Source organism: Protopterus annectens, chromosome 3.part1 (genome assembly GCF_019279795.1).
Source record: "Protopterus annectens isolate FY-2018-M chromosome 3.part1, PAN1.0, whole genome shotgun sequence".
NCBI lineage: Eukaryota > Metazoa > Chordata > Ceratodontiformes > Protopteridae > Protopterus > Protopterus annectens.
In genome coordinates this window covers 1737584176-1737607611 of record NC_056732.1, presented here as the reverse complement: position 1 = coordinate 1737607611, position 23436 = coordinate 1737584176, and the positions used below count along the sequence as shown (strand labels likewise).

The window sequence follows — 23436 nt, the reverse complement described above, 5'->3', positions numbered from 1 at the left end:
ATAGGCCTGAATACACCCTCAGAAGCTGGTGCCTGCACAGCGGCTCTGGACCCATCCAAGGTAGAGACATCCGCAGGTTCCACAGTTGAAGCATCTCGTGGCATACCGGACTCTGAGAATGGGTCTCAGTAGAGGCCTGTGAATCAGAAGTAGCGGGTATCAGGGGCTGCGAAAGCGCCTCACTGAGTACCGGCGAACTGGTGACTAGCTTAGGAGAAGCGTCATCGGCAGCTTTGGACCTAGGCGGCCTGTCTCTGTCTTTATCCTTGCATTTTATCGGAATTCTGGTAGTCTGATGGCTTACCGATGACATTTCTGGATAATTGAGCAGAGAACCGAAATATTTAGAGGTGAAAATATACCGACGACGGACAGTGCCTTGACTAAATAAAACAAAACCGACAGCAAGGTACGCTGTGGTCAGGGCCTAGGCAAGGAATACAATACGAATAAAAATCTTTGTGAGGTATTTGCTTTCCACAAGAAATGCAATTAACAACTTTTCCTGACATCGGTAAGGAACAAGAAAGAATTTCCCCAATGGGGTACTTTGCTTTAGTTGAAGACTTAGGTTCTGAAACTCGAAACCGAAAATTTCTGGAGTCGGCCGACCGGCACTTGCGAACTACTTCTGCTTCGGGCACTGCATGGCAAGAAAGAATGATGTAATGGCGTCGGCTGCATGTTTTATACACCTGATGACCTGATGTCATGGAAGAAGGGACAGCAACCGACGCAGGACCCAAGACTTTGTTAATCAGACCGACTGAGGGCTACTGCAAGCAGATAAACCAAATGGGATGTCTGCAACAGTGAAACAGGAAGAACATCTGCTGCTAGTTGAACTTTTATACATGATAAGCTAGCACCTTCATGAAATGGACCAGTCAAAAATGAAATGGACCAGTCAAAAATTCCAGAACAGATTGAACTGGGGTCAATCTGATTTTGCTCTGCCCAACAAATAAACCTGTTCCATTTTCTCCTGCATTGTTTCCTCGTAGAAGGTTTATGGGAAGACAGGAAGGATAAAAGTATGAAACGGACAGGGGAAGAGAGCATTGGTTGTCTTGCTATTAAAGGAATTGGAGAAGCCATGCTGATAGTTTGAGACTTGAGACAGTCGGGTGAACCATGCCCATCAGGTAGAACAAAAGGTCTTGAGTTGGATCCAGAATCCAAGGTGGATATTGTAGGGGAGGCCAAAGAAAGGGCAATCAAATCTGTTGAGGCCAGTAAGGCACAATGAGTATGACTTTGCTCTTCAACCGGGCTGCTATCTTCAGGAATTTATTAATTGGGGGGGGGGGTATGTCAAAGGGTAAGCATAAAGAAGACCAGGGGTCAATCATGGAGTAAAGCTTTCCTCGGTGATTCCACCTGAGGGGGATTAGGGCAAAAAAGTTTCTGCACTAGATTAGGGGCAAAAAGATCGCAGCAAGGCTAGCCCCACTGAATGAAAATCATATCCTTCATTTTGTTGATGAGAGACCACTCGTAAGGTGGTACGACAGACCTGCTCAGTTTGTCTGCTATCACGCTGGAAGGCTTTGTAATGCACGCTGCTACTGCATCCACCAGAAAGATATTCTGCATACCCGAGTTATTCTTATCTTTGCTGACATGGGTTAAGAAAGCATGGACCACTGTACTGCTAGAATCTATTGTACAATTCTTATGTGGAATCTTGCTAAAGGATCTAAAATTATTGCCACTGACACTGATCCCAGGGCTTGCAGTATCAACTGAGCTGAAATTCTGGTACTGCAAATTATTTTCCCAACCTACATCCTTATCGTTTCCACTCTTGATAGAGGAAGAAAAATTACCACAGATACGGTTTTAAACACTGCTCCCATAAATGCTAATGTCTGGGTCAGTTCTAAATGAGACTTGTGATTTATGGTCATTCCGAGATGTAAACAAGTCTGTAGCACCTGAATGCGTGCTTCTAACAGTCTATGCCTAGTTGGGGCGGTAATAAATTAGTCATCTAAATATGAAAACACACAATCCCTGCAGTCTCTAGTGATCTACTACTACTGCCATATATTTGGTGAACACCCTGGGCGTTACGCTCTATTGAGCACATCCAGTCATCCTTCCTCAAGGGGCAGAATGGACTGAACTGTGACCACCTGGAACTTTGTGTGTTCAAATGACTTGTTCAATACACAGATCCAAAGCTGGTCTCCAGATTGATCTCCAGTCCCGTTTTCTTTGGCACTAAAGATTCTTGAGTAAGTTCTGGATTTTATTTGGTTTGGTGGGACCTCTTGGATGACTTTTCCATAGCAGCTTTTGAATTTCAAGTGCTGCTGCTTTCCACGGATTGGATGGAACATCAGGAAATTTTTTTTTACAAAAGGTGGTGGTAGGGAAAAGGGAATTACCTTTTTTTCTTTTTTCTTATAAGACTGATAAAGGGCAGTACCACCTTTATCATTCTTATAAGAAAAGCGCAGTCCAGGTCTGAAATGTCTGCAAACAGCTAAAGTTAACTTTGAGTATGTATCTACCTGTTTGAGCCAATATTCATTTTCCCCTGGAGAGCACTCTGCTTTGGCATGTAAGCAGCCCACACACACACAGACACACAGACACCGTCCACTTTCTCTCTTACTCCCTTCTGTTAGCAAATAGTATCCATAACTGATCAATACTGTGTGTTTGTTAATTTAAACTGAGACCACAGTAGCCTACTGATACAAGGTTATCCTGTTTTTCCACCTGAGAAATGGTTAAGAAATGACTTACAGTTTCAGAGCAGTCCTTGGTCAATTGTGATTGTTTCTTAAACACAAACTTGTCTTTGCTTTGGCTCATTAGCAGCAGTACAAAGAACTGCCTGCTCACACCCTTGTTCAGCCCTCCCTCTTCCCTGTTTATTACCTTAAGACAATCCCAAAGTTAATAAATGTTACCTGTGGCAGGCACCATTTTTAAAACTACAACCACCCTTGTCACTATCATATGTTCATTAATCAGTTAACTCTGTTAGCGGATTGTTTCCAGCCCCCTCATAAGAGCAACTAGCAGAGTCTCTACCCGCTTCGCTCCCCACCCTGCTTATTCCCTCCCACTCCCAGTGGTCCCACCTTTATTACACTCACAAACCCCTTCCATCTTTCCAATAGCCAACTACAGCGCTAACCCAACACTACCTCCTCCATCTTCCCAATACTATCACACCTCTTCAACTAACATGTACAAGCATACCTTACCTATGCTCACTACATGCACTCTCCTTGCATATCTTACATCCTACCAAAGCTCCATCATTCCCCCACTCAACCATTACCACTGTACTACTACTCACACCACCACTCATGTCTCACCCTCACTCAGCTCCCCTCCCACCAACTCAAGAACCACCCCTATGCACCCCCCACATATTCTACCAACTATATGACTCAAACATAAAGCATCCCTACAACTTAACATAGTAACCCTCCACCATACCTATTACCCACAGAGCACAATCATAAAGTTTCCCTTATAAACAAACACATTCAAAAAAGTACAGTTTTGTACCTACCATAAATGTAGATGTCCGATAGGAATGCATCTGCAGTCCTTACAAATGGGTTGTCCTGTCGTCAGGCAGCCCTTCGGTCGGCCGGATTCCAAAGTCTGGGTCTGGCCTCGGCTGGTGTCGCACTTCACCCGACGTCACAGCTGCAGTTATTCGGGTATAAAGGCATCAGCCGACACCATTTTCCTCAGTATTTCTTGCCCCAGATGCCAGGTGCCCTCTAGGAAGGCTAAATTTGGATAAATGCAAAAAATTCCAAATAGTGGAGAGCAAATTCAAACATAAGCATGTATGTACATGTATATACAAACAAATACACCATAATAGGTTCCCCCAGCTAGCTACAAGATGGGGAAATACCCTAGGAGTACCACAGAGGGGAAGGAGGGTGGGTAATCCTGACTGCAGATGCATTCCTATCGGACATCTACATTTATGGTAGGTACAAAACTGTATGTCCTTCAAGGATGCATCTGCAGTCCTTACAAATGGGTAGAATACCATAGCCAAACTGGGGCAGGAGGAGAAATGAAATTATGGTGTAGTTAGGATCCCTTGCAAAACAGCAGTGGCAAAACCTGCTTGGGATCTAGAGTATAAAGGTAAATTATAATGCTTGGCAAATGTATGCACGGAGCTCCAAGTAGCAGCCTCTAAAATGTCTCTGGTAGCCACTCCTCGAAGAAAAGCTGTGGTAGTGGCTGTAGCCCTTGTAGAGTGAGGCCTGATGTTTTCTGGAGTTTTCTTCCCATGGTAGGAGTAACAAAATCTAATGCAATTTCCTATCCACTTAGAGATTGTCTGTTTTGAAATTGCTTTTCCTTCCATTCCTGTTGCATATGCTACCAGTAGCTGGTCAGTTTTTCTATTGCTCTTGGTCCTGTCCAGGTAGTAGCGTAATTGTCTATGCACATCCAAGGTATGCAGCAGTCTTTCACCCCTGTTCTGTGGGTTGGGGAAGAATGTAGGTAGGTGGATAGCCTGATTCAAAGATACTTTGGAGACCACCTTAGGCATAAAGGTAGGATTTGTTCTCATTGACACTCTATCTTGATGGAAGATCAGGAAGGGCTGTACTGCCATTAATGCCTGTAGCTCAGATACCCTTCTTGCTGAAGTGATTGCCAGTAGGAAAGCAGTTTTCCATGATAAGTATTGTAAATCTGCTGTTGCTGCTGGTTCAAATGGAGGGAGTGTCAATTTTTCTAGTACAAAGTTCAAGTCCCATGCTGGCAATGGTGGTTTCCTAGGAGGTTTTACATTTTTAATTCCTCTCAGAAACTGCCTGAGCAGAGGATGTGAGAAAACTGGAGGATCCAAGTCGTATTCTGCTGAAACAGCTGATGCATGAATCTTAATGGAAGAATAGGACAGACCTTTGTGGAAGAGCTCTGCCAAGTATTCCAGGATGTTGGCTATGCTTACCAGTGACACATTCTCTCCTTTTTCAGTACTCCAAATGGAATATCTTTTCCATTTTGCTGAATAATTTTTCCTTGTTGAGGGTCTGCGAGACTCCAAGATAATGTCTTTTACCCTTTGGGATAAATTTGGGTTATTTGTTTTTATGCAATGTTCCAGGCAGTTAGCTGCAATGTTTTCAGGTTTGGATGCAGGGTGTTGTAGTTGTTCTGTGTTAACAGCAAGGGAACAAGAGGTAGGTGCCATATTTGTTCCCGAGACATGCTCCTCAGAAATGGGTACCAATGTTGTCTTGGCCAGTCTGGAGCTATCAGGATGATCCTTGGACGGTCCTCTTTGATTTTCAATAGCACCTTGTGCAAAGGAAGTGGTGGGAATGCATATGCTGTCAGGTTTTTCCAACTGAAAGATAGGGAGTCCACCTTCCAAGCAAGTGGGTGGTACGTCCTTGTGCAGAATTTCTTTAGTTGGTGATTGAGTGGGGATGCAAATAAGTCTATTTGAGGGAGCCCCCATTTTCTTGTAATGGTTATGAAGACGTCCGGATGCAGCATCCATTCGTGGGCATCCGTGGTAGTCCTGCTTAGTATGTCTGCTAGAATGTTTTCTTTTCCTGGTACAAAAATTGCTTGTAACTGAACGTTGTAACTCAGGGCCACATTCCAGAGATCCATTGCCATCCGGCATAGAGGGTACGAATGTGTGCCTCCCTGTTTGTTGATGTACCACATAACTGTGGTGTTGTCTGTCCTTATCAACAGTTGACCTTGTCGAAGAAATGGTCTGAATGTCTGAATTGCCAGTTTTACTGCCTGCATTTCCTTTTGATTTATGTGTAGGTGCAACTGGTCTTGAGTCCATAAGCCTTGTATGCACTTGTCCAGCATGTGGGCCCCCCAACCGAGGTCTGAGGCGTCCGTGGTAATGGTTTGGCTTGGTTGAGTGTTGTGGAAGGGCAATCCTTTGTTTGATTGACAGGCCTGAGCCCACCTTGCTTCAGGCATGGAATTATTGGAATTAGGGTTTCTAGGCTGTGCTTGTGCTGAGACCATAAATTCCTTAGGTACCACTGTAACTTTCTCATATGCAGTCTGGCATGTGGAACCAGTATTATGCAGGATGCCATGAAACCCAAGGCTTGCAGGCCTTTTCTTGCTGTTAGCTGGTTCTGCTTTGTTAATGCCAAGAAGTATAGAGGGAGTTGCTCTTGTTTTTCTACTGTTAGGAATGCCATTTGTTTCGATGTGTCCAGCTCTGCACCCAAGAAGGTTATCCTTTGGGATGGTATCAGCCTTGACTTGTTTATATTGACTGTGTATCCCAGGGCTTGTAGTAGGTAAATGACCCTTTTCAAGTCTTCTGCTAACTTGAATTTGTTGTCCGCTTGTATCAGGCAGTCGTCCAGGTAAGGGTAGATTTGGATTCCCTGGAGCCTGCAATGAGCAATTACTGATGCCAGGCATTTCGTGAACACTCTGGGCAGTAGATAAGCCAAAGGGCAATGCTGAGAATTGATAATGCTCTGATCCTGCAAGAAATCTGAGGTATCTTCTGCAATTTGGTCGTATGGGGACGTGCAGGTATGCCTCCTTGAGATCTAGAGTTACCAGCCAAGACTCCTTGCCCAGCATGGGAAGAAGCTGCTGTAGGGTCAGCATTTTGAATTTTGGAACAATGATGAATGTGTTTAAAGCGGACAGGTCGAGAATAGGTCTCCATTTGCTTCCTTTTCTTGGTACCAGGAAGAGTCTGGAGTAAAATCCTGTCCTTGCTCCATAGATGGTACCTTTTCCACAGCTCTCATGTTTAATAATTGAGATATTTGTTTTAGAGCTTCTGCCCTTTGATTTGGAGGTAGGTTTGGCATTCCTCTCTTCCCTGGTAGAGTATGGAAGTGAAACCTGTAACCTTGGTCTATTGTCTGCAAAATCCACTTGTCTCTTGTGATGTAATGCCAGTTTACTGAAAATAAAGCTAGCTTCCCGCCCAAGGGTGCTTTTAGTTGTTCCCTGGTAGGCGGTGCTAGAGCCAAGTCACTGTGATTGTCCTGTAGTAGTGGTGGTGGCTGTGTCCGTGGCTGCACCTCGCTGGTTGTTACCCTGCCACTGGCGTCCCCTGTAGGCACCCCTGGATTGACTTTGGCCTCTTGAACGCCTATTCCTGCCTCTCTGGACTCTGGAGGGTTCTGGAAAGGACCAATTCTTGGAGGGCCAATTCCTGCTAAACCTTGGAGGTTGGACCTGTAAGAAATTTTTCACTGTTTGGACAGATTTTGCCTTCTCTTCCATCTTCTTCAGCACCTGTTGTGCAGGAGAGCCAAACAAATTGATCTTGTCCATGGGAGCATCTAGTAATTTGGATTTCACATGGTCTGGTAAGGCCTGCTCTTTTAACCATGCATGCCTTCTGATAACTGTGCCAGTCATGGCTGATCTGAAGGAAGCTTCCAGTGCATCATAGCCGCATTTTAAGGAATGGTTACTGACCTGCTGAATGTTATGTACCATTTCCTGAACAGATTTTCTGTCTAATGGTTCATCTGAGGACAACTTCTTGGTTAACTGGTCTAGCATAAATTCTTGATACTGGATCATGTGGAATTGACAGTTCAATGCTCTAGCTGAAAGAGTAGCAGAAGTGTAAACTTTTTTACCCCATCTCTCTAAGGACCTGGATTCCCTTTCAGAGGGGAGGGGGTTTTTGGCAGAGGTAGCTGCTACAGCCTTAGGACCCTCGGGATCTGCAAAAGGAGCCTTATACAAATGGTGATTAGTATCCGGAACCCTGTAGTACCTGTCGGGCTTAGCAGGGGCCGGAGGAAGTGAATCAGGAGCAGTACAAGTATCATTAAATGCATCATCTACAACAGAGAGAACTGGAGGAATGGCTAAAGGCCTATGTTGTGGTAAATGCAGAAAGGTTCTAAGCCTCTTTCTAGAGTCTGAGAAATCCTGGCCCTGCCACTGAAATTGTTCCCTCATAGCATGCAAGGTTTCCCCAAAGGAAAATTCCTCAAGCGGAGAGGCAGAAGGGATGGACTCTTCAGCATCTGAGTCTTCATAAGGGGAGAAAGAAGCCTCTGGAGGGTTAGTATTATCTGAATCATCAGAGGAATCATCTGTAGAAAAGTACAGTTTTGTACCTACCATAAATGTAGATGTTCGAGGATCCACATTGCTGCAGTCCTAACTATTGGGTAGTCCGCTGTCCAGTCGGCCCGAATACCAAAGTATATGGCTGACGTCGGTCAGGGCGCATTAGACTGACGTCAGTACGTCAGGGTACTAATGCGCATGACCGACGTCATATCCTCAGTCTTTTCTTGCCCCAGATGTCAGAAGACCCTAAAAAGACAAGGCCCAATATACCTGCACCAAAAATATGTACAATATATACAAAATTATCAGCATATAACCTCACCTACACAACCACCCCTAAACACAGAGGGAAGGAGGGAGGTAATTGGACTGCAGCAATGTGGATCCTCGAACATCTACATTTATGGTAGGTACAAAACTGTACTATGTTCTTCATTCCACATTGCTGCAGTCCTAACTATTGGGTAGAATCCCAAAGCAGAGGTAAGGGAGGCTGGCAAATCATAAAGAAGCAGGAGCTGACAACATGCCTTGCAAAATAGCTGTGGCAAAACCAGCCCTAGACTTAGAGTAGAGAGGAAGGTGATAATGCTTAGAGAAAGTATGCACTGAACTCCAAGTAGCTGCCTCCAAAATATCCTTAGTTGCCACCCCCTTAGAAATGCTGTTGAAGTGGCAGTAGCCCTAGTGGAATGAGGCCTAATCCCAGCTGGAATCTCCTTGCCATGATGGGAATAACAAAATGCAATGCAAAACCCAATCCACCTAGAAATAGTTTGTTTTGACACAGGCTTGCCCTGAACTCAAAGCAAAAGAAACAAACAACTGCTGAGACTGCCTAAAATCCTTAGTCCTGCTTAAATAATAACGCAATTGCCTGTGTACATCTAAAGTGTGCAAAATCTTTTCCCTTTATTTTGGGGGTCTGCATAAAAGTAGGCAAATGAATAGTTTGGTTTAAAGCCACACTAGAAACCACCTTAGGCATAAAGGAAGGATTAGTACGTAATGATACCCTATCCTTATGGAAAATCAAAAGGGCTCTACTGCCATAAGGGCCTGCAACTCAGACACCCTTCTTGCAGAAGTAATAGCCAACAGAAAAGCAGTCTTCCATGACAAGTATTTCAATTCAGCAGTAGCCGCAGGCTCAAAAGGTTGTAGAGTAAGTTTTTCCAACACAAAATTGAGATCCCAAGCAGGAGTAGGAGCTCTACGGGGGTCTTATATTCTTTGCCCCTCTAAGAAACTGCTTGAACAAAGGATGCGAAAACAATGGTGGGTCACAATCATAGTGAGCTGAAATTGCTGCAGCATGAATCTTAATGGAAGAGAAGGACAAACCTTTGTCCAATAACTCAGTAAGATATTGAAGAGCCACACTCAAATTAGGCTCAGAAATCTCCAAATTCTTTGCTGTACTCCAAAATAAAAATCTCTTCCATTTTTCTGCGTACACTTTCCTTGTACTAGGTCTTCTAGCTTCCATAATCACATTTAAAACTTGTTGAGGAAGTTGAGACCTGCTGTGTTTCAACACAGAATATGCCAGGCTGTTAGATGAAGAGAGTGAAGCTTGACATTGAGCAGATGACCGTCCTTCTGAGATAACAGATGTGGAATCAAAGGTAAAGGCCATGGAGGCTTCCTTACCAGACTCCGTAGTAGTGGGTACCAGTGTTGCCGAGGCCAATCTGGAGCTATTAAAATCATCCTTGGCTTGTCTTGTCTGACCTTTAAGAGCACCTTTGGAAGAAGAGGCAGAGGTGGCAAGGCATACACATGAAGATTTTTCCAACTGAAAGACAGAGCATCCACTTTCCAAGCTGTGTGATGAAACCCCTTTGTGCAAAACTTTGGCAGCTGGTGGTTTAGTGGAGAAGCGAACAGATCTATGTCTGGAGTTCCCCATGACACTGTCAATTTCTGAAATACATGAAGATCCAGTTTCCACTGTGGGGATCCATGATTTGTCTGCTTAACACATCTGCTAAGGAGTTCTGTGCTCGGCAGAAACCTTGCCTGAAGAGTTAGTTGCAAGCTGAGCGCAGTCTCCCATAAAATCATTGCTTGCCTGCATAGAGGATAAGAATGTGTTCCCCTTGTTTGTTGATGTACCACATGACAGTTGTGTTGTCTGTTAGAATCAACACCTGCCCTGGAAGAAGTAACTCCTTGAAAGCCATTAATGCAAACTGGACTGCTAACATCTCCTTCATGTTGATATGTAGATGCTGTAGTCTGGCAGGCCACTTGTCTTGTATCCACTTTCCATTTAGATGAGCTCCCCAAGCAATGTCCGAGGCATCTGTCGTTAAAATCTGACTCGCCTCTGGCCGGGTCACAGAGAGTCCCTTGTTTAGGTGACATTCCTGAGCCCACCACAAAAATTCTTTTGAAGGCAAGGTATTATTTGAATGACAGTGTCCAAATCCTGGCAGTGCTGTGTCCATACATTTTGAGATACCATTGCAGCTTCCTCATATGCAGTTTGGCATTGGGAAGCACCAGAATACAAGATGCCATGAACCCTAATGCTTGAAGGACTGTCCTTGCAGTCAGCACGGACTGATGAGATAGTTGATGGAAGTAAAGTGATAGACTCTTTTGTTTGTCCGGGGTTAAAAGGCCATCTGGGCTGCTGTATTCAGTCTCACACCCAGAAAGCACATGTCTTGAGAGGGTACTAGACTGGACTTTATTTCGTTCACAGAATACCCTAGGCATCTTAGCACTGCTATAACATATTCCAGATGCTGTAGAAGGTCTTCCTTTTCTTGAGCCAGAATCAGGCAGTCGTCCAAGTAAGGATAGATTTGAATTCCTTTTAGCCTGAAGTAAGCTATCACTGGAGCCAGAACCTTTGTGAATACTCTGGCAGTAGATAAGCCAAAGGGCAATGCAGAGAACTGATAATGAGAATTTCCAGCTCGCAAACGCAGATACTTCCTGCAACTTAGTCTTATAGGCACATGAAGGTAAGCTTCCTTGAGATCTAAAGTTACCATCCAGTGATCTTTGCCCAGCAGAGGTAAAAGCTGTTGTAACGTCAACATCTTGAACTTGGGAATGTCCAGATAAGTGTTGAGGATAGATAAATCCAAAATTGGTCTCCACGTGTTCCCCTTCTTTGGTACTAGGAACAGGCGAGAATAAAATCCTAGGCCCCTTTCTGATACAGGGACTGGCTGAATGGCCCCTATTTGGAGTAACAGAGAAATTTGCTTGTGAGCCTCTTTCCTTTGTGGAGGAGGAACGTCTGGCATGCCTTTGAAAGGGGCAATGTATGGAAATAAAACCTGTAACCGTGGTGAATGATATCCAACACCCATCTGTCTTGAGTAATTAAATCCCAATTTTCTTTGAAAAGAGACAGTCTTCCTCCCAAAGGAGCTGCCAGGCGAGAATCTACTGGCAGCTGAAAAGGCAGGTCATTGGGTCTGTTTACGAAAGGACTGACCCCTGCCCTCACCAGAAGTCTGAGCAGGTGAACTCCCTGTTCTAGGCCTAAAAGAACCTTGAGCTCTGCCCCTACCACGCCTAGACCTACCCCTAGACTGGGAATCATAAGCAGGATATGTCCATCCCTTAGTAGGCCAATTTCTACTAAACTTGGGTGGCTGCACCTGCAAAAAATCTTTAACAGTTTGCATAGACTTAGCTTTGTCCTCCATTTTCTTTAAAACTGCTTCCACAGGCGAACCAAACAACACATCAGACTGTAAAGGAGCATCCAAAATCCTTGTCTTAACATGCTCAGCTAAATTCTGATCCCTCAACCAGGCATGCCTGCGAAGAACAGAACTAGTGGCAGCCACCCTCGAGGAGGCCTGTACAGCATCAAAACCACATTGCAAAGAATGCTTACCCACTTGTTCAGACACATGAACTAAATCCAGCAACTCTTTACACTCAATACCTTCCGCCAAAGCATCCACCTTAGATTTCAATTGTGAAAGGAGATAATTTTGATATTTTAGCATGTGAAACTGACAATTCAACGCCCTCATGGCTAAAGTGGAAGAAGTATACACTTTCTTTCCCCATCTATCCAAAGCCCTTGCCTCTTTATCAGTGGGAACAGGGTTTTTAACAACAGAGGCCTTAACACCTTTAGGTCCCTGAGAAACAGTTTCGGGTCTGCCCTAGGACTCTTAAAAGATACTTATGAGCTTCAGGCACCCTATAGTACCTATCAGGTTTAACAGGAGCAGGAGGCAAAGAATCAGGGTTCAGGGAAGCCTCTGCAAAACATCTTCCACCACATTCAACACAGGAGGTATAGCTAAGGGCCTATGCTGGGGTAAAACAAGAATTCCCTAAGCCTTTTCCTGGAATCAGAGTAATCTTGGCCTTCCCATTTAAAGTGCTCCCTCATGGAATGCAGAGTCTCTGAAAATGAGAAATCCTCAGGAGGAGAAGCTGTAGGAGTGGAATCATCCACATCAGAATCAGAATAAGGAGGATACTCCTGCAAGTCTTCCGCAGAAGACTCAGAAGCCTCTGAACACTGTTCAAAACTCTCAAACTCAGGTTCCACCCTAGGCCTCTTATCAGGAGGGGGCATAGAACCTCTAATCATAGTAATCAAATCTTCTGCCATTTTAAGCATATGTTTCTTAGGCACAGAACCTGAAGTGCTAGGAGAAGCCGCCACTGAAGCTAAACTTGGCCTACCTCTCAAAGAAGTTTTGGAAACAGAAGGAGAGGCTCTAACTACCTTGGGAAGAGAGGGAAGAACAGTCACCTGAGAAGCCCCCTCAGCCTGGCCTACCTCCTGAGAAGGCACATCCTGTAACAGCAAAGTCTCTGCCTGAGACTCCAAAGAAACTCCTGGCAAAACCTCTGGCTCCACTGAGCCTTCTAAAGAACCGACGTCCGGGACTGCCGGTTCATCAACCCTAGGCTTCGCTGTTTTGTCCTTGCGCTTTTTGAAGCGGGCGCCGGAGCATCCGACGGCATTTTATAATTACAACGCTTCCCAAACACTAACCTGGCACAGTCTAACCTCCTCTTAATAGTGCGTTTGTTAAATCTAGCACAAGAGCGGCATCCAACAACGCCATGCTCAGGCCCTAAACAAGGTATACACAAGGTATGGTAATCCCTATGAGGTATCTGTTTCCCACAAGAAATACAGTTATTCACTTTTTCTGACATCCGGTTAAATACTGAGGCAAGAAAAACCAAAATGTTCCCCAACGGGGTACTTAGCCAACTTTGATTCGGTCTGAAACTCCGACTTCAGAAAATTTCAGAACGCCAACCTGCACTCGCAAAACTGCTTCTGCATCGGACCATGCGGCAAAAAAGACTGAGGATATGACGTCGGTCATGCGCATTAGTACCCTGACGTACTGACGTCAGTCTAATGCGCCCTGACCGACGTCAGCCATATACTTTGGTATTCGGGCCGACTGGACAGCGGACTACCCAATAGTTAGGACTGCAGCAATGTGGAATGAAGAACATCTGGTTCAGGGGGCTCTGCTCTAGGCCTCTTCTCTGTAGGTGGGTGAGAGGCCCTGTCTGTGTGAGATTGGGATCCCCGGATTAAAGAAATGAGATCCTCTGCTAGACTAAGCATTTGTGAACTAGAGCTAGGCCTGTGAGAGGGGGTCTTAGCAGGCACAGATTTAGTAGTTTTAGCTGCTTTAGCCCTGGCAAAAGCCTTAATGGACATGGATGCAGGTGGCCTAGCAGCTCCACGTGCAGGGGTGGAGATATCCAAGGGGATAGTGTCAGATAACTCCTGAGAAACTGCAAGAGCAGAAGGTAAATCAGAAGCCGATTCCACGAGGTTGGAAGAGGCCTCGGTAGGAGGTATGTTTTCGGCTGAAGGAAGAACCGCTTGCTCGGTTTCAGCGAAACAGAGACACTCGCTGTTGGCCTAACGCGGTTTCGCCGAAACCGCAGACCGCGAGTGTCGGTGCTTTTCCTTGCGCTTTTTGATATTTGCGTAGTCGGAGGATCCGGCGGCATAATGTAAGCAAAATCGAGCCAAAAACTCCTCAGCAAATTCCGACCGACGTCTAAGCGTCCGTCGGTTAAAAGAAGCACAGGCTAGACAAGCTACTACGTCGTGGTCTGGGCCTAAACAAGGTAAGCAGCAAGAGTGGAAATCTTTATGAGGTATTTGTTTCCCACAAGTTAAACAGTTATTCACTTTTTCTGACATCGGCTGAGGCAAGAAAGAGTCCCCAACGGGGTACTTAGCTTTTTAGAAGTCTTCGGAGTAGAAGAATTCGGTAGTAGTAATCTCTGGTTCTGACCGATCGGCACTTGCGAACAGCTTCTGCTTCGGGCGCCACGCGGCAAGAAAGACTGAGGAAAATGGCGTCGGCTGATGCCTTTATACCCGAATAACTGCAGCTGTGACGTCGGGTGAAGTGCGACACCAGCCGAGGCCAGACCCAGACTTTGGAATCCGGCCGACCGAAGGGCTGCCTGACGACAGGACAACCCATTTGTAAGGACTGCAGATGCATCCTTGAAGGACATCTGAGAAAACTAATAACCTCATGCATATCAAAACTAGCCCTAAGTGGAGACATCCACCCCAACCCTTGCCCTACCATCTCCAACCCCAATCCTCAAAATCAGACTAGAAACCACAACTTCTCCCATATTACAGCCAACAGAAAGCCAAGTGACTTCCTTCTACTAAGCCTAAATATTAGAAGTATATCCAACAAAGTCCATGAACTCCATGCCACCATAGACTTGTACTCCCCAGATATAGTCATCCTGACAGAAACCTGGCTAAAACTTCACATTACCAGTGAGCAAATGCTCCCTACAGGTTATGGCATACTAAGAGTAGAACGGCTAAACAAGAAAGGAGGCGGTGTAGTTATAATATTTAAACAGCATGTAAACATCCAGATATTAAAATCATCAGCTCCACAAATAGGCAATGAAGAAATAATATATACCAACCTCAAAATAAACCAAAACAAAACCATCAACGTAATTCGATGCTACTTCCCACCTGACCAAACATCCCTCCACTAGAAAACCTCCTCAGCTGGTCTACTCACCATCTCCCTCAAGAAACTATAATTTTAGGTGATTTCAATATTGACTGGCAATCCTGTTCTGGCAACCATCCAACCCATCATGTAAACCTTCATGGCTTCACCCAACTAGTCCAGTCACCAATAGTCCAGTCACCAACCAGGATAAATAAAAACTCCAGCAAGCACACTACCCTGGATTGGATACTAGTCAGTAAGAGCCCCCAGTCATATATAAAGTACAGTTTTGTACCTACCATAAATGTAGATGTTCGAGTGCTCACACTGCTGCAGTCATCACACTTGGGTTATCCTGCCATCAGGCAGTCCCGCAGTCGGCCAGAGTTCCAAAGTCTTGGTCCGGCGTCAGTTGCTGTCACTTCTTCCCTGACGTCAGTGCGCCAGGGGTATACAAGATGCATCCAACGCCATTTTCTTCAGTTTTTCTTGCCCCAGATGTCAGGTGCCCCCAATAGGTAGGCAATACATATTGCTAATAAAAAATATATAAATAAAAATAAAAATACCTTCAGTTACAAGCAGATACACCACAAAGGTTGTACAAAATAGAAAGGTATAGTTAAACTCCTGCTAGTTCAGAGGGGATGGAGGGAGGGTAACCTGGACTGCAGCAGTGTGAACACTCCAACATCTACATTTATGGTAGGTACAAAACTGTACTATGTTCATCGTGTTACACTGCTGCAGTCATCACACTTGGGTTGAATCCCAAAGCTAAGGATGGGTGGTGGAACTAAACAGGGTTTGGTGAAGCTAGTAGGCCCTGCAGAACTGCAGTGGCAAAGCCAGCTCTGGTTTTAGAGTATAGAGGTAAGTGATAGTGCTTGGTGAAGGTGTGCACTGAACTCCAAGTTGCAGCCACCAAAATATCCTTGGTTGGTACCCCTCTGAGGGAGGCTGTTGATGTTGCTGTAGCCCTGGTGGAATGGGGCCTGATGTTACCAGACACAGATTTCCCATGGTGTGTGTAGCAGAAATGGATACAATGTCCTATCCATTTTGAAATGGTCTGTTTTGAGATGGCTTTTCCTTGTGATCCTGCAGCATAGGATACAAAGAGCTGGTCAGATACTCTGAAAGCCTTAGTTTTATCCAAGTAGTAATGTAATTGCCTGTGAATGTCCAAAGAGTGTAGGAGCCTTTCCCCTTTGTTCTGGGGGTTTGGATAAAATGTGGGCAAATGAATGGTTTGGTTTACGGCCACACTGGATACCACCTTTGGCATAAAGGAAGGGTTAGTTCGTAAAGAGACTCTGTCTTGATGAAAAATGATGAAAGGCTCTACTGCCATTAGGGCCTGTAGTTCTGAGACTCTTCGTGCTGAAGTTATTGCTAGCAGCAGGGCAGTTTTCCATGATAGGAACTGTAGATCAGCTGTGAAAGCTGGTTCAAAGGGCAGTAGTGCAAGTTTTTCTAAAACAAAGTTGAGATACCAAGTTGGTGTTGGTGCTCTCCGGGGCGGTTTTATGTTCTTAGCCCTTCTGAGGAACTGTCTTAGTAATGGATGTGAAAATATAGGAGGATCCGTGTTGTATTGAGCTGAAATAGCTGAGGCGTGGATCTTAATAGATGAGAAGGAAAGTCCTTTGTGCAACATATCTCAGTTAAATATTGAAGAATCTGAGGAATATTTGGTACAAGGGGATTTTGGCCTTTAGTCTGGTTCCAGGCGCAGAATCTTTTCCATTTGTCTGAATAGACTTTCCTGGTGCTGGGCCTCCTGGCCTCCAGAATGACGTCCATCACAGCCTTTAGAGAGAAGTGTTGACTGGTTGTTTAGGGAATTTGCCATGCAGCCAGATTTAAAGTCTTGGGCTGGCCATGCAGAATCTGATTGTTTTGCTGAGTGAGCAGGTGAGGAATTGTAGGTAAAATCCATGGTGGGCCTTGAGCCATGTTCCTTAGTATTGGATACCAGTGTTGGCGTGGCCAGTCTGGAGCAATGAGTATCATTTGTGGCCTCTCTAATCTGGCTTTCAGCAGCACCTTTGCCAGAAGAGGCAGTGGAGGAAAGGCATACACTGCCAATGTTTTCCAACTGAATGAGAGGACGTCCACTTTCCAAGCTAGTGTGTGGTATGTCCTTGTGCAGAATTTCCGTAGTTGGTAGTTTTGGGGGGAAGCAAACAGATCTATGTCTGGGCTCTCCCATTTTTGAGTTATCATTGCGAGTACTTGTGGATCTAGTTTCCACTCGTAAGGATCTATGATGTTTCTGCTTAGATCGTCTGCCAATGTGTTTTTCTTTCCTGGCAGGAATTGTGCTTGTAGTTGAACTTGGTAGGTCAGTGCTGTGTTCCACAAGGTCATTTCTTGTCTGCATAGGGGGTAGGAGTGTGTGCCCCCTTGCTTATGTACCACATCACTGTGGTGTTGTCCGTCTTTATTAGGAGTTGTCCTGGATGTAGGAGGTCCTTGAAAGCTGTTAGGGCATTTTGTACAGCTAGCATCTCTTTTTGATTGATATGTCAATGCCTTTGGTCCGTAGACCATTTGCCCTGAATACACTGTCCTGCCATGTGCGCTCCCCAGGCATAATCCGATGCATCTGTTGTCACAGTTTGCCTGGCTGTGGGTAAGGTAAAAGGCTGACCCTTGTTGAGGTGACATGCCTGAGCCCACCATAGAAACTCCTGTTGAAGGCTGGGTATGAGTGGAATTATTGTTTCCAAGCTGTGGCTGTGTTGAGTCCATACGCTTTTCAGATACCATTGTAATTTCCTCATATGCAGTTTTGCAAATGGTATTAGTAGTATGCAAGATGCCATGAATCCCAAGGCCTGCAGAATTTTTCTTGCAGGGAGTTGGGTCTTTGTTGCCATCATTTTGAAGTATTGAGTCAGTTGTCTTTGCTTGTCTGGCGTGAGATAAGCCATCTGGGCAGTTGTATTTAACCTGGCACCCAGGAATATTAGGTCTTGTGAGGGCACTAGTTTTGACTTCTTTTCGTTTACTGTGTACCCTAGGCAACTTAGTAGGTTTTTGACAAACGCCAGATGCTTTAATAGAATGTCTTTGCTTTCTGCTTGAATAAGGCAGTCGTCCAGGTATGGATATATTTGAATCCCTCTGTCTGCAGTATGCAATTACTGGTGCCAGGCATTTTGTGAAGACCCTGGGCGCAGTAGATAAGTCAAAGGGCAGTGCAGAGAATAGGTAATGGGTTGAACCTGCTATAAATCTGAGGTATCTTCTGCAATTTTGTCTGATAGGGACATGCAGGTCCAACGTTACTAGCCAAGCCTTCTTGCCCAGCATGGGAAGAAGTTGCTGTAGTGTTAGCATCTTGAATTTGGGTACTTCCAGGTATGTTTAGAATTGAGAGGTCCAGATTGGGTCTCCAGCCTTTGTCCTTTCGGGGAACTAGAAACAGTCTTGAGTAAAATCCTTGTCCTTGCTCCTGTGTAGGAACCTGTTCAATGGCTCATGTCCATGAGAGCTGAAATTTGCTTTTGAGCCTCTGCCCATTGATTTGGTGGCAGGTTTGGCATTCCTTTTATCCTTGGCAAAGTGTGAAAGTGGAATCTGTATCCTTGAGATACAATATTTAGGACCCATTTGTCTTTTGTGATGATGTGCCAATTGTCTGCAAAAAGTGCTAGTTTTCCCCCCAAGGGAGCTGCCAAGAGGGTTTTGCTTGGAAGTCTGAGGGGTAAGTCATTGTGTTTGACTTCTGGTAGCTTGAGACCTGTCTTCTCCTCCTTTTTGGGTTGTGGCACCCCATTGTTGAGGCTGGTAACAGCCTTGTGACTGGCCTCTGCCCCTTGGGCGTCTGTATCTGCCCCTCTGTGGTGTAGCAGAAGCTGGAAAAGACCAGTTTTTGGTTGGCCAATTTCCGCTGAAACGAGGGGGTTGAACCTGTAAAAAATCCTTGACTGACTGCATAGATTTTGCCTTATCCTCCATTTTCTTTAAAACTTCTTCTGCTTTTACACCAAATAAAATATCCTGCTGTAAAGGTGCATCCAATAACTTTGCTTTAACATGATCAGGTAAAGTTTATTCTTTTAACCAAGCATGCCTACGTATGACAGACCCTGTCACTGCTGCTCTACAAGAAGCTTCCAATGAATCAAATCCACATTGCAAAGTATGTTTTCCCACTTGTTCAGCTGCATGCAACAAATCTTGCATTTCCTTGTAATCAGGCTGTTCTGTATGTGTGAGCATTTTTTTGTTTTGAGACATCAAATATTGTTGATATTTCAGCATGTGAAACCGACAATGTAAGGCCCTCATAGCTAGAGTAGCTGAGGTATATACTTTCTTTCCCCATCTGTCTAGTGCTCTAGAATCCTTTCAGAGGGCACAGGATTTTTAGCAATAGAGGCCTTAACCCCTTTGGGACCCTGGGAAATGGTTTCTGGGTCAGCAAAGTACAGTTTTGTACCTACCATAAATGTAGATGTCCGAACAGGAATGCATCTGCAGTCCTTACAAATGGGTTGTCCTGTCGTCAGGCAGCCCTTCGGTCGGCCGGATTCCAAAGTCTGGGTCTGGCCTCAGCTGGTGTCGCACTTCACCCGACGTCATAGCTGCAGTTCTTCGGGTATAAAGGCATCAGCCGACGCCATTTTCCTCAGTGTTTCTTGCCCCAGATGCCAGTTGCCCTCTTGGATAGCTAAATTTTTGGATAAATGCCAATGTTTCCAAAAAGTAGAAGGCAAATACAAAAAATAAGCATGTATGTACATATATACAAACAAATACACCATAAGAGATCCCCCCCCAGCTAGCTATTAGATGGGCAAATACCCTAGGAATACCACAGAGGGGAAGGAGGGTGGGTAATCCTGACTGCAGATGCATTCCTGTTCGGACATCTACATTTATGGTAGGTACAAAACTGTACTATTTCCTTCAAGGATGCATCTGCAGTCCTTACAAATGGGTAGAATACCATAGCCAAACTAGGGGAGGAGGAAGAAGAAATGATGGTGTAGTTAGGATCCCTTGCAAAACAGCAGTGGTAAACCCTGCTCGGGATCTAGAGTATAAAGGTAAGTTGTAATGCTTGGCAAATGTATGCACGGAGGTCCAAGTAGCAGCCTCTATAATGTCCTTGGTAGCCACTCCTCGTAAGAAAGCTGTGGTAGTGGCTGTAGCCCTTGTAGAATGAGGCCTTATGTTCTGTGGAGTTTGCTTTCCATGGTAGGAGTAACAGAATCTGATGCAATTTCCTATCCACTTGGAGATTGTCTGTTTTGAAATTGCTTTTCCTTCCCTTCCTGTTGCATATGCTACCAGAAGCTGGTCAGTTTTTCTATTGCCCTTGGTTCTGCCCAGGTAGTAGCGCAACTGTCTATGTACATCCAAAGTATGCAGCAGTCTTTCCCCCCTGTTCTGTGGATTGGGGAAGAAGGTTGGTAGGTGGATAGCCTGGTTTAAAGACACTCTGGATACCACCTTAGGCATAAATGTAGGATTTGTTCTCATGGACACTATCTTGATGGAAGATTAGGAAGGGTTGTACTGCCATTAAAGCCTGTAGCTCAGAAACCCTTCTTGCTGAGGTAATTGTCAGCAGGAAAGCAGTTTTCCAGGATAGGTGTTGAAGATCTGCTGTTGCTGCTGGTTCGAAAGGGGGGGAGTGTCAATTTTTCTAGCACAAAGTTCAAGTCCCATGCTGGTAATGGTGGTTTCCTAGGAGGTTTTACATTTTTAATTCCTCTCAGAAACTGCCTGAGTAGAGGATGCGAGAAGACAGGGGGATCGAGGCTGTATTCTGCAGAAATAGCTGATGCATGTATCTTGATGGATGAATAGGACAGGCCTGTATGGAGAAGCTCTGCCAAATACTCCAGGATGTTGGCAATGTCTACCTTTGACACATCTTTTCCCCTTTCAGTACTCCAAATGAGAAACCTTTTCCATTTTCCTGCATAGTTCCTTCTTGTTGAGGGTCTGCGGGCCTCAAGGATAATGTCTTTAACCCTTTGGGATAAATCTGGGTTTGTTGCTCTTATGTAATGTTCCAGGCAGTCAGCTGCAGAGTTTTCAGGTTTGGATGCAGGGTGTTGTAGCCGTTCTGGGTTAGCAGCAAAGGAATCAGGGGTAGTGTCCACATTTTCCCCCGAGACATGCTCCTCAGTAATGGGTACCAATGTTGTCTTGGCCAGTCTGGAGCTATCAGAATGATCCTTGGACGTTCCTCTTTGATTTTCAATAGCACCTTGTGCATCAAAGGAAGAGGTGGGAATGCATATGCTGTCAGGCCTTTCCAACTGAAGGATAGAGAGTCCATCTTCCAAGCAAGTGGGTGGTACCCCCTTGTGTAGAATTTCTTGAGCTGGTGATTGAGTGGGGATGCGAATAGGTCTATTTGTGGCAGTCCCCATTTCTTTGTGATGGCCTTGAAGATGTCCGGGTGTAGCATCCATTCGTGAGCATCCGAGGTAGTTCTGCTTAATTTGTCTGCTAGGATGTTTTCTTTTCCCGGTACAAAAATTGCCTGTAACTGAATGTTGTAGCTCAGAGCCATATTCCATAGGTCCAGTGCCATCCGGCATAGAGGGTATGAATGAGTGCCTCCCTGTTTGTTGATGTACCACATGACTGTGGTGTTGTCTGTCCTTATCATCAACTGCCCTTCTTGGAGGAATGGTCTGAAATTCTGGATTGCTAGTTTGACTGCCAGCATTTCCTTTTGATTTATGTGCAGGTGCAGCTGATCTGGAGTCCATAAGCCTTGTATGCACTTGTCCAGCATGTGGGCCCCCCAACCGAGGTCTGAGGCGTCCGTTGTGATGGCTTGGCTTGGTTGAATGCTGTGGAAGGGCAAACCTGGGTTTGACTGGCATGCCTGAGCCCACCATAGGAACTCGTTTCAGGCATGGGATTAGTGGTATTTCGGTTTCTAGGCTGTGCCTGTGTTGAGACCATAAATTCTTCAGGTACCACTGTAGTTTTCTCATATGCAGTCTGGCATGAGGGACCAGGATTATGCAGGATGCCATGAAGCCCAAGGCCTGCAGTATTTTCCTTGCTGTTAGTTTGTTCTGCTTTGTTAATGCCAAGAAGTAGAGAGGAAGTTGTTCTTGTTTTTCTGCAGTTAGGAAAGCCATCTGTTTTACTGTGTCCAATTCTGCACCTAAGAAGGTTATTCTTTGGGATGGTATCAGTCTTGATTTCTTTATATTGACTGTATATCCCAGGGCTTGCAGTAAGCAAATGACTCTTTGTAAGTCTTCTGTTCGCTTGTTTTTGTTGTCCGCTTGTATCAGGCAGTCGTCCAGGTATGGATATATTTGGATTCCCTGAAGCCTGCAGTGAGCGATTACTGATGCCAGGCATTTCGTGAACACTCTGGGCAGTAGATAAGCCAAAGGGCAATGCTGAGAATTGATAATGCTCTGATCCTGCAAGAAATCTGAGGTATCTTCTGCAATTTGGTCGTATGGGGACGTGCAGGTATGCCTCCTTGAGATCTAGAGTCACCAGCCAATACTCCTTGCCCAGCATGGGAAGAAGTTGCTGTAGGGTCAGCATTTTGAATTTTGGAACAATGATGAATGTGTTTAAAGCGGACAGGTCGAGAATAGGCCTCCAATGTTTCTCTTTTCTTGGTACCAGGAATAGTCTGGAGTAAAATCCCTTTCCTTGTTCCATAGATGGTGCCCTTTCCACAGCTCTCATCTTTACTAATTGAGCTATTTGATTTAGAGCTTCTGTCTTTTGATTTGGTGGTAGGTTTGGCATTCCTCTTTTTCCTGGTAAAGTATGGAAGTGAAACCTGTAGCCTTGGTCTATAGTTTGCAAAATCCACTTGTCTCTTGTGATGTAGTGCCAGTTTTTTGAAAATAAGGCTAACTTTCCGCCTAAAGGTGCTGCTATTTGTTCCCTGGTAGGCGGTGTCAGAGCCAAGTCACTGTGATTGTCCTGTTGCAGTGGTAGTAGTTGTGTCTGTGCCTCGCTGGTTGTTCCTTGCCACTGGCGTCCCCTGTAGGCACCTCCTCTGGATTGATTTCTGCCTCTTGAACGCCTATTCCTACCTCTCTGAGTTTTAGAGGAGTCTGGAAAGGACCAATTTTTGGAAGGCCAGTTCCTGCTAAACCTTGGAGGCTGAACCTGTAAGAAATCTTTCACTGTTTGTACAGATTTTGCCTTCTCTTCCATTTTCTTCAGTACCTGTTGATCAGGAGAACCAAATAAACTGACCTTATCCATAGGAGCATCTAATAGTTTTGCTTTAACATGATCCGGCAAGGCCTGTTCTTTCAACCATGCATGCCTTCTTATAACTGTGCCAGTCATGGCTGATCTAAAGGAAGCCTCCAGTGCATCATAGCCACATTTTAAAGAATGGTTACTAACCTGCTGAATGTTATGCACCATTTCTAGAACA

General features: G+C 45.0%; 1 protein-coding gene across 4 annotated transcripts in view; it reads right to left on the bottom strand.

The window, feature by feature from the left end:
* Positions 1 to 23436, bottom strand: part of CSNK1A1 (casein kinase 1 alpha 1) — a 1314414-nt gene that overhangs the window by 343777 nt on the left and 947201 nt on the right. The gene's annotated exons all lie outside the window — the stretch shown is intronic.